This window comes from Caretta caretta, chromosome 3 (genome assembly GCF_965140235.1).
Source record: "Caretta caretta isolate rCarCar2 chromosome 3, rCarCar1.hap1, whole genome shotgun sequence".
Classification (NCBI taxonomy): domain Eukaryota; kingdom Metazoa; phylum Chordata; order Testudines; family Cheloniidae; genus Caretta; species Caretta caretta.
In genome coordinates this window covers 106,643,332-106,661,266 of record NC_134208.1, presented here as the reverse complement: position 1 = coordinate 106,661,266, position 17,935 = coordinate 106,643,332, and the positions used below count along the sequence as shown (strand labels likewise).

At 43.8% G+C, this 17,935-nt stretch overlaps 1 protein-coding gene and 1 long non-coding RNA gene across 11 annotated transcripts in view; one reads left to right on the top strand and one right to left on the bottom strand.

The window, feature by feature from the left end:
• The window catches only part of NHSL1 (NHS like 1), a 258,713-nt gene that overhangs the window by 167,829 nt on the left and 72,949 nt on the right, over positions 1-17,935 (top strand). The gene's annotated exons all lie outside the window — the stretch shown is intronic.
• LOC142071570 (uncharacterized) lies at positions 4,348-16,306 on the bottom strand. The gene is made up of 3 exons (XR_012667678.1): positions 16,238-16,306; positions 8,272-8,377; positions 4,348-4,589 (listed from the first exon to the last, which is right to left on the bottom strand). It is a non-coding gene; the product is annotated as an uncharacterized LOC142071570 (long non-coding RNA).

The window sequence follows — 17,935 nt, the reverse complement described above, 5'->3', positions numbered from 1 at the left end:
TTTTTGTCTTTTAGTATGTGAGTCTGGTGTTAGTTACCACTTCTGAACTACACAGGATAACTTAGTATGTTACATAGTACAGAGCTGGTCCCTTAGCAATGACCTTTTGGTATGTTTCAGCTTTAATTACATTAAAGGTATGTTCTGTTTGAACCTGCTTCTTCAGACTATGAAGTTAAGTTTAAGAAGAATAAATAGAACTCTCAGAAATCCTGCAGAGAGCTTTTCACTCCTTTCTCTTTGTTCTGCATATGTGGAAGGATTTTTTTCCCCATAGGATCCTGTTGTGTCTTAATAATGAAATTCTCCTGCAAGGTAGAGGAGGTGGAGGTGGAGCAGGAAGGAAGATAAGAAGTGAACCAATTGTGGAAGCTATTTAGTTACTACAGTTGTTAAAGGTATACGTTAAATGTTCATTGGTGATCTTAGTTCTTTTTTCAAATAAGTATTTGAAATCATTCCATCTACTTACATTTAGCAAGTGTTTTGGTCTCTCTTTTCATTCATATTTGGATATGATTCATTGTGAGGCTATATTTGACTCACTGACTAATACAATTGGATCAGTGCTTAATGAACTCTGAACCAGGAATTAAAATAATCTAAATGTTAAAGCATTACATGGTTGTGACTAAGAGACGCATAGTTGTGCAAATAAGACCCTAGGAAGCTTCAGTCATCAGCTCATCTATTCTGTAATTCAGTTTCTGAGTATGCTGTGCAGGTTTCACCAAGAGAACTGCTTGTGCTTTTTTGTGTGATGCCCTACTGCACTAGTCTTCACAAGATGTATGCATTTTGGAGGGACTCGGGAACAGGGGTTTTTTTCTGCCATCTCTCCACCCCCATTTCCTCATTTTAGACCATAAAAGAGCATACAGACCAGTCATAATTAAGGCATAAGTTGCAAGCACTATGAGGAACAAGCGTAAACCACTCCCATTGGACAAGTACTGAATATTTAACCTGTAGATAGTAGTTAGTTTTATTTTTAAATTTGTTAATGTTTATTTTAAGGAACAAAAGTGTTTCAGAGCTGAAGGAATTTCTGGGAACAGGTAGTGATAACCGCAGAGCACAGTACGTACTTATTGGCTGGGTTTTATCTTTGTTGATAAAAGCCTCCCATTGGGGTCCTTATCGAGCTGAATGAGAACAGCATTTCTGATTTAGTCTGCTGAAAAAGCACTCCGTAATACTGAGGTTGTTTTAAAGCATAGTGTGGTCAAATTATTGAACGTTCTCACAAGTTAACGGGCCACCCTTATTTGAGGGGTGGGGAAGTACTCTGCGTTCTGCGGTAATAATCCCAAACACTACAGTTTAAGTAATGTTACTTTACTATTTTGTAGTGTAAATAACTATAGTATATTTAAATTTGACAGTGTAAAATTAGGGTTCTGTGTTGCTAACCTTGCCTTGGTCCAGTGCCATGACTCTGTTCTTCTGCCGTCATTACTGACCCATTTCTTATAAGTAATCAGGGTATTGAAATCAAGCAGAGTCCAGGAATAGGAATTGTGCGGCTTTCATTAATCTTCCTTCTCAAGAAAAAACAACAACTAACCAGTAGGTCAGCAAAGCAACAGTGACAGAGACATCCTCACTTATCCATGATTATAAACAAACCCGTTAGCCTACATTGGTTGCTGATTGGCTTCCCAATAGAGAAGTTAGGTTGAAACAGTGTTTTATCCCTGAACTGACAGGTTGTCAGGAATGGAACAGGTGTGTGTGTTTATTACTGAGTTAACTGAACAGTTTCATCTGTTTTTTGTGACAGCTGAGTATACTGAGGGAGACGTATTATTTTCTTGTTTGGGGAGTGTGTTCTTAGGAATGTTAGATTATGTTTGACATTGGTAACTGTTGCTGAGAAACTTCTCAGTTTTACCTAATAGCAACATGAGATGGAAAATGTTTTCTTTTTTTGTGTTATTACACTTTCTGAAGATACCAAAGGTCCAATTTTAGGTATCAGCTGTTTTTTGTTTTTGTTTTTTGTGTCTACCTGTATAATAATGTAGCCTGCCATTCGGAAAATGTCTGTGAGAGAGTCTTGTCTACACTATAAAGTTTTGTCCACAAAAGCTATGTCGCTTTAATTAAAGTGCTTTAATTAAACCACTGTTGCATGTCCACACTATGCTCCTTGTGTCTGCAGAGTGCATCCACACTAGCAGCTCTTGCATCGACACAGAGAGCAGTGCACTGTGGTAGCTATCCCACTGTGAAACGGGCTGCAGGGTGATTTGGGAAGGGTTTGCAATGCCTCATGGGGCAGGTACAGTGTCATATGGGGCAGGTTTCTCAGTCCCATGGTTCCGGGGCATCCTAATGGATTGTCCACTGCTTTTTCAACTGAAGTGGGGGGTTGGGGCGAGGGGGGGGGGGAAACGGGAGAGGAGAGTGGTGTGTTTGGGACAGTGGAGACAGCAGGCTGATTGACCTATCCTGAGGGAGGGGGATACCCCCCACCCATGTCAGCCCCCATCTCTGCTCAGCACAACAATCTCTCCCGAAGCAGCCCGCTCTGCCTGCCTGCCTGCCTGCCTATGGCTCTGTGATTCCCTCTGAGTTCTCCCACATCCTCCTCAGCTGCCGGGAGCAGCATCCTGAGCAGCTCTGTGAGCCCTCCATGCTGAGGAATGTCAAAACAGTACAGCAATCTGCCTGCCCCTGTGTTCCTAGTGCAGGGCAGAACAGGAGCATTCCACCTTAATGATTTGCTCTTTGTTCCCCAAACAGAGCAGCCCCCTCAGCTGTCAGATACTTCCCGGAGCTTTGAAAGGGGAGGGGTGCATGCCTGCAGAACAGCAGAGATCAAAACAGTGAGTAGAATGGTTAGGGCAGGCATTGTGGGATACTGGCCAGTTCTGTCCACAAAATAAACAGCAGTGTCTACACTGACCCTTTGTCACTTCAACTTTGTGACAAAAGGCTTTATGCCTCTACTTGAGGTGGTTTTATTTTGTTGGCAAAACAGCAGAGTTTTGCCGCCAAATGTAGCTTTGTAGTGTGTACGCCTCCCTGTTTTGTCGGCAAAACTTTGTACTGTAAACAAGGCCTTAGTTTAATTATTCATGTTCTTTACACTAAGTTATAAACTAATGCAGCCTTCAGAGCAAAGTCTGGCTTTCTTATTGTTAACTGCCTGCAAATGTATTTCTCTCTCTTTACTGTTTCTTTCTAGTGTGTCCATCACTGTAGGAACTAAATTTCCCAATTATTAGTCATTATTTAAGCAAATGCCAGAATAACCCAGTGATTTACCCATGACAATGAAGGGTCCAGTCCTTGCTTGACACAGCTAGTTGTGGAGACAAAGGTGGCTGTAAGTTACGTTTATGGCTCTCCCATTTCTGGATGTAACTGAGTGTTGAACTGGCCCCTTGTTCAAGTTAGAGCAGTCACCAGATTTCTCTAATTTATGTTGCTTAAAACAGTCCCTCTGGTACCATTCTATCAGCTTGGGATCAGCAGCGTGCATTGTCCTCCAGCCCTACCCGTATTGTGTTTTTGCCCCTTATACCTATTCCTGGCTGGACTTGACATATCACCAGCTCTTGGGTGTGAGGAAGCCACTGGAAGGGCTGGTGCAGTGACCCTTGCAGGACAAATTTAACCGTAAATATTTGCAATTGAAAAGTTAAGTTCTGTTTCTGTTCTTGATTTACTGTAAAGAATTTGGCCAAGATGGTAGGATTAATACCCTAATTGTCAAACTTTGAAAAATTATCAGTAGGGACGGTTGGGGAAGAAAACAGACCAATTCTGAATGCTCTTGAAACGTATTGAATAAAGGCTACTTACTTTATGATGGGATGCTGGCAAAGTGGTAAATGTACTGAAAAGCAAATGACAGGTTTCAGAGGAACAGCCGTGTTAGTCTGTATTCGCAAAAAGAAAAGGAGTACTTGTGGCACCTTAGAGACTAACCAATTTATTTGAGCATGCTCAAATAAATTGGTTAGTCTCTAAGGTGCCACAAGTACTCCTTTTCTTTTTGTGAAAAGCAAATAGATGAATAGAGAGGCCTGCTTGTGGTCAACCAAGGCAAATGTACTGAAGGGAGACCACTTTACCAGTCTGGCTGTTAAATCAAGTGCTAGGTATAAACAGAATAATACACGTTTTTGTTCATTGTAAGAATGAGATATTGCATTTCCCTGAAAGTTCTGTTACACAAGACGCAGTCGGTGGCATTCATATGCTATAGAGAAGTGGAGGAGAGGTTTTGATAGCTCTTTAACATCACTTGTGTGAATCTGGAGGCGTCTGGAAGAAAGCAAAGAATAGACACTTCTTTGTATAGGAGCTCTTGTAATTCGAGCAATGAATGTCTGCTTTAATTAATCAGGTGGAGGAGCCTTACAACAAGTTCAAATCTGAAGCAAATGAGATATGAGATCTGTTGCAGAGGATGGTGGTTAGAGTTTAGGGTATATAGTCACTGCAGTGACAGAATCTGATTAAACATCTTCAGATGTGTTTTTAATGATGAATATAGTATATTCTCAAATCTTTACCATGGATTGTTCCATCCAGTGTGTCGTAGTCAGCAAGTGTTTCTGTGTAGAGAGCAGTTGCTGTAATGTGAAAAAATTGGACTTAAATCAAATTAAGGCTGGAACACAATAAGCAGAACATTAAACTTCACCGGAAAACGTACAAGCATTTTAAGGACTCTCCTCATCAGTGGCAAACACCTAATTGAGTCAGATTGGCCAACAAAAATTGATTATGGCAGCATAATATAAACCTATTTTATCATGTGATGGTTCAGAAAGATTGCATCTCAAAGAGCGTTAGCTGGTTCCAGATGAAGTCATAAAAAGCAATCAGCTTGCAGTTGAGGTGCATTTTCTGCACCATTGTATTATGGTTAACTAGTTCTCTGATTGGACCAGCTTCCGTTGGTGAGAGAGACAAGCTTTCAAGCTTACACAGGGGTTGTCTCTCACACCAGCAGTAGTTGGTCCAATAAAAGATGTTCTTCTTTGAGTGCTTGCTCATGTTGATTCCACTCTAGGTGTGTGCACACCCACGTGCACAGTCATCGGAGACTTTTGCCTTAGCGGTATCCATAGGGTTGGCTGCGACGCCCCCTTGAGTGGTATACATCGGTATATCAAGTACAGCGGACCCTATGCCCTCTCAGTTCCTTCTTACTGCCTGTGACCATTGGTCGGAGCACCTTGTCTTGCATCGCAAGAGCATTAGTGGTTCTTTCAGCCCATTGTACTGTCTAATCTTTGTTGTTAGTTGTTAGGTACATAGTTTGACCATTAAGTTAAGTGTTAGATAATAGTTTTAGTAGTTAGAGTCCTACTGGGACTTCGCTGCAGAGTGGGACATGACCTGTTCCCCAGGCTTCAAGCCATGTTCATCGTGTAACCGACCGATGCCCATTACTGACCCATGATAACTGTTGGAAGTGTTTGGGGGAATCACACACAAAAGACAAGTGCAGGATCTGCAAAAACTTTCGCCCTCGAACTCAAAAGGAGCGGGATATCCACTTGAGGACCATCCTCATGGAGGCTGCACTTCCTCCTGCCTTGGAGCCCTTCCAGTCGGACTCCCTGCGTAGCACTTTGACGTTGGTGCGCAGCGCACTGCTGGCAACAGAACCCACCCGGCACCGTTCCCCCTCGCTAGTGCCCAAGGAGCAGCTGAAGCCCAAGGGTCCGTCAGCACCGCGGGACAAAGGGGAGTTGGGCAAAGTACCTGTGTTAGAGGCCACATGCCCACTCCGGAGCTATACTGGTGTACTGCTGTGGTCGGACCCCCTAGCCTGGATCCGCCTCCGACTCCCAGGAGCATCAGGGGTCCTAGCCCTTCATAGGGCCATGTATGCCCAAGGTGGCCCCAGCGGCCAAGGACCGAGTAGCCCGGCTGGCGCCACAGATGCCAAGCCAAGCGATGGACCCAGTTAAGGCCCAGACCTCTAAGGGCAAGCTGGTTATGGTACCTCCCGCTAAAGCAAAGGAGCGTCCCCAGACCGCAGGCATCAATCCCCATCACCACGGCCTAGGACCCTGGTGCCGCAACCTCGGTCTCCGATTAGAAGACCCAGGTCCTTCACCAAGGTCACCACCTATGAGGCACGGGATGCCCAAGTCATGACGCTGATCCCTGTACCCGTGGTAACTCTGGGCCTTCCATCAGAGATTGCTGCGGCACAAATCCACATCGCCTAGGTGCTTCCCTCCCCCCGCCCCGGCATCGAACCCCTTGGTGCGAGACTGTTCCCAGTTGCAGCACCAGTCTCCAAGTCCCTGGTAACACTCTTCCGGCATGCACCATTCCTTGCCATTTTCTTACTGGTTGCCAACGAGGGTCAGCCGACGGACTCTGGCATCTATGGCTCTGCCCTGGTCGCCAGAAGGGCAGTGGTCTGAGTTGGAGGGAGAGTTCAGCCCCTCACCTAGGAGAGGCAAATCACCAGAGGCCCACGAGACCGGCACAGTTCTGGCTGTGGCGGCATGGCAGCAGAGGCAGTGGCCCACCCAGTGGCAGTACTGGAGCCCATGGGGTGTACCTGTCATGCCGGTCCCATACTCCTAGTGTTCCTCTCCGGCTGCATTGGACACACTGCCTCCGGCATAGCTGGCACCATCTTTGGCGCACAGTGCCGAGTCTGATATGGGAGCGTTGCAGCAGGCCCCGATGCCCAAGGAGCTGTCCCCTGGCAAGCAAGGGGAAGCCGCCCCGCCCCATGCAGTACAGTCATCTTCGTTCTCTCTGGACGAGGCGATGGTGGGCCCCTTGCAAGTGAGCAGCCTTTCCCCTTCCCTTCGCTCCCCTCCCCCCGATGACTTCAAAGAGCACCCGTCCTTGCTCTAAAGGGTGGCTGCTAACCTGAACTTGGAGGTCAAGGAGCTAGCAGTGGAGTCTGACGATCTCTTCAGTGTCATATCCTCCTCCACTCCAGCCCGGGTCACATTGCCTGTCCATCCAGGGGTCCTGAAAATTGCCAAGTCTGTGTGGCAGACCCCCTCTTCCATTCAGCCAGCCTGCATTGCTACTCCATTACAGTTACTGCTCCGGCTGGATTTGCTGTCACAAAACCATGGTACCCTCCTGTACCCGAACCTGGAAGCATTGCACTTGATGGGTTGGCTGCAGCATGGCTAAATGCAGAGGAGCAGGAGTGCTCCACCAGAGTCCAGCAAGTCTTGGGCATCAAGTCTGGGCAGCAGAAAGCCCTCCACTAGAGCGACCTATGCGGCCAAGTGGAGGCAGTTTATGTTTTGGTCCTCAAATAAAGGCATTCAGCCTGTGTGGGCTTCAGTGCAGTTGATCCTGGACAGAATGAAAGGTCATATGATGTCCTCTCAAAGACTTTCTTCTTGGATCACTGCCCGCATTCACTGCTGCTGTGAGCAGGCAAGGGTGCCGCCTCTGGCAATAACTACTGTCCATTCAACCAGAGTGCAAGCTTTGTCGGCAGCTTTGTTGGCCGAAGTGCCTATCCAGAACATCTCTGAGGCGGTCACCTCATCGTCCGTCCACACGTTCACGTCCCATTATGCACTTTCCAGCGAGCCTAGGATGATGCTGGCTTCAGTAGAGCTGTACTGCAAGTCACGAGACCATGAACTCCCAAGCCCACCTCTGAGGAGACTGCTTGTGAGTCACCTAGAATGCAATTGACATGAGCAAGCCCTCGAAGAAGAAAAAACCGTTACCTAACTTTTCACAATAGTTGTTCTTCGAGATGTGTTGCTCATGTCCTGCCCCTCTGTCGGAGTTGTTGGCAAGAAGGAACTGAGAGGGCATAGGGCCAGCGGTGCCTGATATACAAGCACATGAGCGTGGCACTGAAGGAGGTACCGCAGCCAGCCCTACGGATACAGCTCAGGCAAAAGTCTCCAACGATTGTGCACGTGGGCGCACACACACTAGAATGGAATGGACACGAGCAACACATCTCAAAGAACAACAGTTACGAAAAGGTAGGTAACTGTTTTTACCTCACTCACATCGTCTCTCTAATATCCTGGGACTGACATGGCTACAACAATGCTGCGTAGTTCTCTGATGAAAGTGTCATTTTTCACACTGGCCTTTTAGAAGCTCACTTTTCAACACAGCCATATTGGTGCCCAAGCATGTGATCCCATTTTCTGGTAAAGTTTTTCTCGCTAAGAGCTTTGGCACATGTGACAGTGTTGATGGAGCAGAAATGAAGATTAGAGTAAGATTTTCTTACAGTTGATTAGGTTTTCTTGCAAACTGTTAGCAAAAGTGAAAATCTTAACATACCTTCTTCCTTTTCCCCCCAAGTCCTTGTCCCTTCTGCCAGCTCTTCTCCCATATGTCATTCACCAGCACATATGTATTGGGAAGCTGCAAGCTCTAGAATGCCCACCTGGAAGGATGCAATAGGACAGGCGTTCTCAAACTTCATTGCACTGAGACCCCCTTCTGAGAACAAAAATTATTACACGACCACAGGAGGGGGGACCAAAGCCTGAGCCTGACCGACCTTTGCTGTCTTGGGCGGAGGGTGGGTTGGGGGTGGGGGTCAAAGCCGAAGGCCAAGGGCTCAAGCCCCAGACAAGGGGCTTGTAACCTAACCCCTGCCACCTGGGGCTGAAGCTCTCGGGCTTCAGCTTTGGCCCCGGGTGGTGGGGCTCAGGCTTCAGCCCTGGGCCCCAGCAAGTAAACCAGCCCTAGCAACTCCAGCCCTGGGCCCCAGCAAGTAAACCAGCCCTGGCGACTCCATTAAAATGGGTCACAACCCACTTTGGGCTCCCGACCCACAGTTTGAGAACTGCTGCAATAGGATATTGTCCTGAAAGCACTCTGGGTATAGTTTTCATCTAATCATACTGATGATTGATATATCTGGCACCTACTCCCAGGTATTTAGCCCCAATTGGATTTTGACATAATTTACATTGGAATCAGAATATCAGGCTGATGGAGCACTGTACAATACATTGATCAAAAATATAAATGCAAATATAATCAAAGTCTACATGTAGTTTTCATGCTGATTGCATAACAAAATGAATTTTAAATGACTGCTTTTAAAAGTAGTTTTAGGGTTAAGTTGAAAAGTTTATTCTCTATTATTGACCAGGACTAGCAGGATAAAATAGTTGGAAATATTGAGACTGGCTGATACTATGTAGATCACTAGAAGATCCTCAAACTTTTTGTTTCTATTTAGAAACAGGTTAAATCTGGTCTTTTTATGTCTCTCTTCTCCCCCTCCCCCCCCAAATATCCAGAGTCTTCTCTGTTCCACTGCCTGTGATACTCATTGCTACATTGTTAGTTCCAGAATACAGCATCCTTGAATCAGATCAATTCTGTCATTAACTCACTGGGCAGCTGGTGCCAACATTTTTGAGGGAAATCAAACTTACCTTTCCCCTCTTTATGGAAGGGGATTAGTAATTCCAGTTTATTGATAGTCCTTCAGTATTGCTAAAAAATTATAATAGAATTGGTGACATTTAAGCACCAGCAGTGCTGTCAGTTCATCAGTAAACAAAAAAATGGTCCATCTTAATTTGTCTAATTACCATCTGACGTGTGAGCCAGCTGCCCCACTGAACAAAAGCAGTTGATCATACTATCTTATTAATTGCATATTAATTACTGCATTCATCTTAACCATATGGGAGATGTTGCTGAATGCATTGAAGGCTGTTTAATAGTAGGAAAGGGGGAAATGAAATAGTAATTGTATCTTCAGAGCATAAATCTCAAAGGTGCTGGTGTGTGCACACCATCCTAATATGATCCATGTGTTGTCCTTCTGCTCTTTCTGTTCTTTGACTTGTCCTGAAAATTTGGAGAGATTTGAACAGAAAGACAAGTGATCATAATGAAGTATGTCTTGGTTGATGACTGTATACAGATGAAAACTAAAACAAGCTGGTATTTTATTTGTATGAATGTTTAAGTGGTAATTTATTACAGCCATTTCTCTTGTTTAGAGTTGTTAATTATAACCCCCACGTTACCTAGAAAAAGAAACCTAGCATATGATTCTGTTTGTGTGTCTGTCTGGACTCTCTCTGGTTCTGGACTCTCTCTCTGGTATACTTATTTTAATTTATGGGACAAGGATCTGGGTGGGATTGTTTGGGAAGGGAGTGGTGATATTAGAGATTAGACAGTTTCGTATATCTTTATATGTGAAGTTCAAGGTTTTATACATTTTTGCTACAGACTTGGGTACCTCTCATGTAAACAGGACAGTTTCTGAGTAAAATTGGGCCTATTTCGGAACATAAATGCATTGCCCTTTTTTTAAAAGTTGAAGATGGCTTTTGCATCTGAAACATGGAACATTCTCGTTTTTGCATGTTTTTTGTGGGAGTACAGCCATTTCTGCAAATCTGAAAATGAAATTTACCGAGAGACAAATAGTGGAGAAAAATGAAACACTGAGCATTTCTGTGCCCAAAATTCCACACAGCAAAAATGTTGATTGCTGCATGTGTTCAGTATCAACCCATCTTTCAAGATGATGAAATCTGTCACACTGGGAGGCAAGACACTGAAATGCTTGTCTATATTTATTTTTTCATGCATTGTGAATGCACCTGCTGCCATTGGAAAACTCTCATTTGCCTTAAAGCTGACAGAAAATATAGGCTATGAGTACACTGCAATGATTGACTTCTTCCCTTTCGCTCCCAGATTTCCATTATCATGGTCTAATTCTTACTGGTTTGCATAGCTACTCATTGCAAATTGATGAGTGCCAATGGTTCCCTGTAGATGGCAGTCTTTTGCCTTGTGCTAGACATTCACTCTTTGCTGTTTTGGAACGCAGCAGGTTTTCCTTTCAGATTGCAGAGTTAAATGAATATAACAGAGTGATACTTAAGCGCTTCAGGTAGCATTTCAGTCCTTGGTTTTCTGTTTTACTACTGCAGTATTTTTAATTTATTTTTTTTTTTTTTTGTAATTCACACTTTCTGGTTTGTGTATTCCTTTAGATTTTAAAAAGTGTTGATTTCTTTGCTCTAATTATAGAACCAGGCTAAGCAATGGTTAACGTTTGGTTCCTCTGTACTCTGCTGTCCACAGTCTCCGTATGCATTCAGGCTACATCACGTGGATAGAGACAAAACTGAAGTGAGTGTGATCCTGCTGGTGCTTTTGTAAAACATGATTGTATTGCAGCAATGATGGTCTGAGTGACTTTAGCAAGGCAAATGACGCAAAGCAGGTGATATGTAATACACTCTTCAAGAATTTCAGTTTCATAACAGATGCAATCTTGGAAAGACACCTGCTACCCTCTGTGTCTAAACTAAGCTAGTATACTTCAATTACAACTGCTACACTATGTTAAAAAAAAAATCTAACTAAAGCAGGAGAGCTAAGTCCTATCCTAGATTTTTCCCCATGCCCCTTGCAGACTCTTTAGGAGGGCAGGAAACTCCTCCTTCTGGAATTTTTAAAGCAGCGAAGTTGCAGGTTGACTTGGCAACAGGAAGGACACTGGTGGAACTCTTAAACTCCAGCTTTCTGGGAAAGGGAGTGGTGCGAGTGAATGGCTGATTGAATTCCCAAATCCCTGTTTGTATAAAAGGAAGGATGGGGCTGGAACTGGAGTATGCTTTGTCTTACTCAGAAACTTTGAGATTCTTGGCTGATTAAATCTATCAATGTGGCTGCCCCAAAGTGAGCCTAGGAATATTTTGGTATTAAAGGCTTAGCCCTACTTTAGTATCAACAGATGGTATTTTGTTTGTATTCCTTAAATCTTTCAGAAGAACAGAGATTGGGAAGAGGTTAGTTGAGTATTTAGTGTATCGCATTTAAAAAATGTCTTCAGAATCCAGGTGTTTGGTAACTGATATATACTTACAAATTACAAATATTAAAAATTAAAAATATTTCAGTTTAGTAAACTTGATGAATACACACAAGGGTTGCTCAATTTAGAAAAATTATTAATGAGACTAGACCAAACATATTGGCAAAATACATCTCATAATATACTATTGCTTAAATATGCATCTGCTTTTTGCTCATAAGTCCAGATAAGAGAACTCCTAAGCTAGCATTTAAAGCAGTGCATTACAATTGCATCTCAACTGTAACTATAATTAATAGATTCCAAAGCCAGAAGGGACCATTGTGATAATTTAGTCTGACCTGCTGTATAACACAAGCCATAGAACTTTTCCAAAATAATTCCGAGGGCATAGCTTTCAGCAAAACATCCAATATTGATTTAAAAATTGCCTGCAATGAAGAATCCACCATGACCCTTGGTAATATGTTCCAATGGTTAATTACTTTCTCAGTTAAAAAGTTACACCTTATTTTCAATCTGAATTTGTCTAGTTCAGTTCCAGCCATCATGTTATACCTTTCGCTGCTAGCTTGAAGAACCCATTATTAAATCTTTGTTTCCCACATAGGCAGGTACAGACTTTAATTAAGTCAACCCTTAACCTTAGAATCATAGAATATCAGGGTTGGAAGGGACCTCAGGAGGTCATCTAGTCCAACCCCCTGCTCAAAGCAGGACCAATCCCCAATTAAATCATCCCAGCCAGGGCTTTGTCAAGCCTGACCTTAAAAACTTCTCAGGAAGGAGATTCTACCACCTCCCTAGGTAACGCATTCCAGTGTTTCACCACCTTCCCAGTGAAAAAATTTTTCCTAATATCCAACCTAAACCTCCCCCACTGCAACTTGAGACCATTACTCCTTGTCCTGTCCCCTTCTACCACTGAGAATAGTCTAGAACCGTCCTCTCTGGAACCACCTCTCAGGTAGTTGAAAGCAGCTATCAAATCCCCCCTCATTCTTCTCTTCTGCAGACTAAACAATCCCAGTTCCCTCAGCCTCTCCTCATATGTCATGTGTTCCAGACCCCTGATTATTTTTGTTGCCCTTTGCTGGACTCTCTCCAATTTATCCACATCCTTCTTGTAGTGTGGGGCCCAAAACTGGACACAGTACTCCAGATGAGGCCTCACCAATGTCGAATAGGGGGGAACGATCACGTCCCTCGATCTGCTCGCTATGACCCTACTTATACATCCCAAAATGCCATTGGCCTTCTTGGCAACAAGGGCACACTGCTGACTCATATCCAGTTTCTCGTCCACTGTCACCCCTAGGTCCTTTTCCGCAGAACTGCTGCCTAGCCATTCGGTCCCTAGTCTGTAGCTGTGCATTGGGTTCTTCCGTCCTAAGTGCAGGACCCTGCACTTATCCTTGTTGAACCTCATCAGATTTCTTTTGGCCCAATCCTTCAATTTGTCTAGGTCCCTCTGTATCCTATCCCTGCCCTCCAGTGTATCTACCACTCCTCCCAGTTTAGTATCATCCGCAAATTTGCTGAGAGTGCAATCCACACCATCCTCCAGATCATTTATGAAGATATTGAACAAAACCGGCCCCAGGACCGACCCCTGGGGCACTCCACTTGACACCGGCTGCCAACTAGACATGGAGCCATTGATCACTACCCGTTGAGCCCGACAATCTAGCCAACTTTCTACCCACCTTATAGTGCATTCATCCAGCTCATACTTCTTTAACTTGCTGACAAGAATACTGTGGGAGACCGTGTCAAAAGCTTTGCTAAAGTCAAGAAACAATACATCCACTGCTTTCCCTTCATCCACAGAACCAGTAATCTCATCATAGAAGGCGATTAGATTAGTCAGGCATGACCTTCCCTTGGTGAATCCATGCTGACTGTTCCTGATCACTTTCCTCTTATGTAAGTGCTTCAGGATTGATTCTTTGAGGACCTGCTCCATGATTTTTCCAGGGACTGAGGTGAGGCTGACTGTCCTGTAGTTCCCAGGATCCTCCTTCTTCCCTTTTTTAAAGATTGGCACTACATTAGCCTTTTTCCAGTCATCCGGGACTTCCCCCGTTCTCCACGAGTTTTCAAAGATAATGGCCAATGGCTCTGCAATCACAGCCGCCAATTCCTTTAGCACTCTCGGATGCAACTCGTCCGGCCCCATGGACTTGTGCACGTCCAGCTTTTCTAAATAGTCCCTAACCACCTCTTTCTCCACAGAGGGCTGGCCATCTATTCCCCATGTTGTGATGCCCAGCGCAGCAGTCTGGGAGCTGACCTTGTTTGTGAAGACAGAGGCAAAAAAAGCATTGAGTACATTAGCTTTTTCCACATTCTCTGTCACTAGGTTGCCTCCCTCATTCATTAAGGGGCCCACACTTTCCTTGGCTTTCTTCTTGTTGCCAACATACCTGAAGAAACCCTTCTTGTTACTCTTGACATCTTTCGCTAGCTGTAGCTCCAGGTGCTATTTGGCCCTCCTGATTTCATTCCTACATGCCCAAGCAATATTTTTATACTCTTCCCTGGTCATATGTCCAACCTTCCACTTCTTGTAAGCTTCTTTTTTATGTTTAAGGTCCGCTAGGATTTCACCGTTAAGCCAAGCTGGTCGCCTGCCATATTTACTATTCTTTCGACACATCGGGATTGTTTGTCCCTGTAACCTCAACAGGGATTCCTTGAAATACAGCCAGCTTTCCTGGACTCCTTTCCCCTTCATGTTAGTCCCCCAGGGGATCCTACCCATCCGTTCCCTGAGGGAGTCGAAATCTGCTTTCCTGAAGTCCAGGGTCCGTATCCTGCTGCTTACCTTTCTTCCCTGTGTCAGGATCCTGAACTCGACCAACTCATGGTCACTGCCTCCCAGATTCCCATCCACTTTTGCTTCCCCCACTAATTCTTCCCGGTTTGTGAGCAGCAGGTCAAGAAAAGCTCCCCCCCAGTTGACTCCTCTAGCACTTGCACCAGGAAATTGTCCCCTACGCTTTCCAAAAACTTCCTGGATTGTCTACGCACTGCTATATTGCTCTCTCAGCAGATATCAGGAAAATTAAAGTCACCCATGAGAACCAGGGCGTGCGATCTAGTAGTTTCTTCGAGCTGCCGGAAGAAAGCCTCATCCACCTCATCCCCCTGGTCCGGTGGTCTATAGCAGACTCCCACCACTACATCACTCTTGTTGCTCACACTTCTAAACTTAATCCAGAGACACTCAGACACCAAGTCTCTGTTATTCCAATCACGTCATAATTCCTTGACATCACCAGGACCTCCAGATCTCCCTGCTTGTTTCCAAGGCTTTGTGCATTCGTATATAAGCACTTGAGATAACCTGCTGATCGCCCCTCATTCTCAGTATGAGGCAGGAGCCCTCCCCTCACAGACATTCCTGCCTGTGCTTCCTCCCAGTATCCCGCTTTCCCACTTACCTCAGGGCTTTGGTCTCCTTCCCCCAGTGAACCTAGTTTAAAGCCCTCCTCACTAGGTTAGCCAGCCTGCTCGCAAAGATGCTCTTCCCTCTCTTCGTAAGGTGGAGCCCGTCTCTGCCCAGCACTCCTCCTTCATGGAAGACCATCCCATGGTCAAAGAATCCAAAGCCTTCTCTCCGACACAACCTGCGTAGCCGTTCTCTTTGAACAAAGCCTTGTCTTTGTTCAGCTGAATAGACTGAGCTCCTTGTGTCTATCACTATGACATATTTTCTAAGCCATTAATCATTCTCGTAGCTCTTCTTTGAACCCTCTCCAATAAATAAACATCCTTCTTTAATTGTGGACACCAGAACTGGACACAGTAGTCCATCAGTGGTCACACCAGTGCCAAATAACCATTCTACCCCCTACTCAAGATTCCCATGTTTATGCATCCAAGCATTGCATTAGCCCTTTTGGCCCCAGCATCGTATTGGATGTTCGTGTTCAGCTGGTTATCCACCACAACCCCCAAATCTTTTTCAGAGTTACTGAGAGTCCCCTCTCCTGTAAGATTCTCCTATAAGTGTGGCCTACATTTTTTGTTCCTAGATGTTTACATTTACATTTAGCCATATTGAAGTGCATATTGTTTGCCAACTGATCCAGATTGCTCAGTGTCTGTGACCTGTCCTCTTCATTATTTACCACTCACCCAAAATGTCATGTGATACCAAGTCAAATACCTTACAAAAGTCTAAGTATATTACATCAACAGTACTATCTTTATCAATCAAATTTATAATCTCCTAAAAATATTAAGATGGGTCTGGATTATTTGGGTGTATGAACTAGAAAGAGCACATCTTGAATTTCAGATCCCTGGCTTCGTCTGCAGTTTTAGCAGTTAGCAAAACATCATTTTACTTCTAAACTGAGCAAATAATCTGACCTGGAGTCAGTGAGGGACTATATATGAAACCCCATTATACCATTTTTTGCAGTCACTTACCAGAGTGGAGCTGCATTTAATCAGTCTCCATATGTCTTCCATACAGAGAGAGCTTTGCTTCAGTCTGAGTATTTGTCATTTTTAAATAGAAGTCCCTCAAGCACTGGGCTTAACTATTAGGTTGCAGTTCTTATCTCTTTTTAGAACAACACTTTGTCAATATGATGGCAAACATCCAGCCTGTTAGCTGGATCTGACTGACATGATGTATAAATCTGGCCCTTGTGACAGACTAAGTGTCTGTCGAATTTAATGTTTTGTTTTTTAAAATTCAGTTGCTCACACTGTTGGTTTGGAAATATCCCTTCCAAGTGTGAACTAGGCTTTTCTGGAATGCACAGCTACTCTGTGGATTACTCAGTTGGAATGCACAGCTACTCTGAAACAGTAATTTGGAGAAAGGTCAACATTTGTCTCTTAAGTTTTAACTCTGAAGCCTAATGATAGTAATTCAAATGACAACTTTTACTATTCAATTTTAGTAGAAGCATTAATCTCTTACACTTTTCCTTTGTTGAGTACAGTGGTAGAACTTTAAAACTGTGGTGATATAAAGGCTGGAACCAACTTTTCTCTCTGATTTTCAATGTCTTAGTCTAGGTCCTTCCTCAGGGAGCAAATGAGATGCCATTGGCTTTTCGGCCCTTGCTGAAAACAGATGAGTGGGTTTTTTAAAAAGTGTTTTTCCTGCAGTTTTGTGTTCTGGCTGTTAGGGGCCCCTAACCTTAAGTTTCTGGTCTGTAGACGCTAATTAAATTTGTAATTAGCCCTTCTCCACAGAAAGTTCGACAACTCTGTTTAATTTAAATGAGCTCCTTCAGCTTTTTGTAGCAGCACCCTTTTCATCTACCTACTTTTCCTTTTGTTTGTTAAACATTTGACTGATGAACATGAAAGGCATTGCTAGACCGGTGATAGTGAGCTGGAAGTGTCTGAGTAGAGCACTGAACAGATGGTAGCAGTAGTGTCAGATTAAATAATTAAATAGTATCCGAGACAGAGGCACTCTTTCAGTGCACAATAGATAAGAGAGTTTTGTAGCAGTATATTTAACTTGTTGTAAGCCAAACACTTTGCCCCAGAGTTACTCAGGGAGATCTGTAGTGTAGTGCAGGTTTTTCTCTTGTGTCTGATGTAGGTGAAGATTATTTTGTCTTCCTTGTCTTCAATGGGATTCATTCATCAGAAGGAAATGTTAGTGCTGTTTGGTGTTCCATTAAAAAAGTGTTCTCAAAGCATGCACAGAGAAAGAGTTGTTTCATCTCTTGATGCCTGAAATGGGCACTGTGACAGAAATTTAAACACTGGGGAATGTTTTGGATATTTTAGGTGTCTATACTTAAAATCCTTTTACAAAGTTTACTCATGAATCAAACCAGCGGTGATAAGCAAATTAGATTGGAGAATGTCTCTTTACAGGTCTGTAATGAACTTGGCATGATTTTTGGACTCTATGTAAAATAGTAATTCCTTATAACTACTGTATGCTTGGGGGATATTTCTGTGGTTGAGGGTGTTTTTGCACTAGATAACTTTCTGCATGGTTATAAAATAAGGATATTGTCATGTGACACTTTTTGTCACACCAGTGGATTTTGTGAACTCCAGCGATATCGTATTTCACCTAATACTGTATTTCATAATACTTAATAAAAGTTGCTGAAGAATAGAATGTATCTTTATCATCATCCATAAATG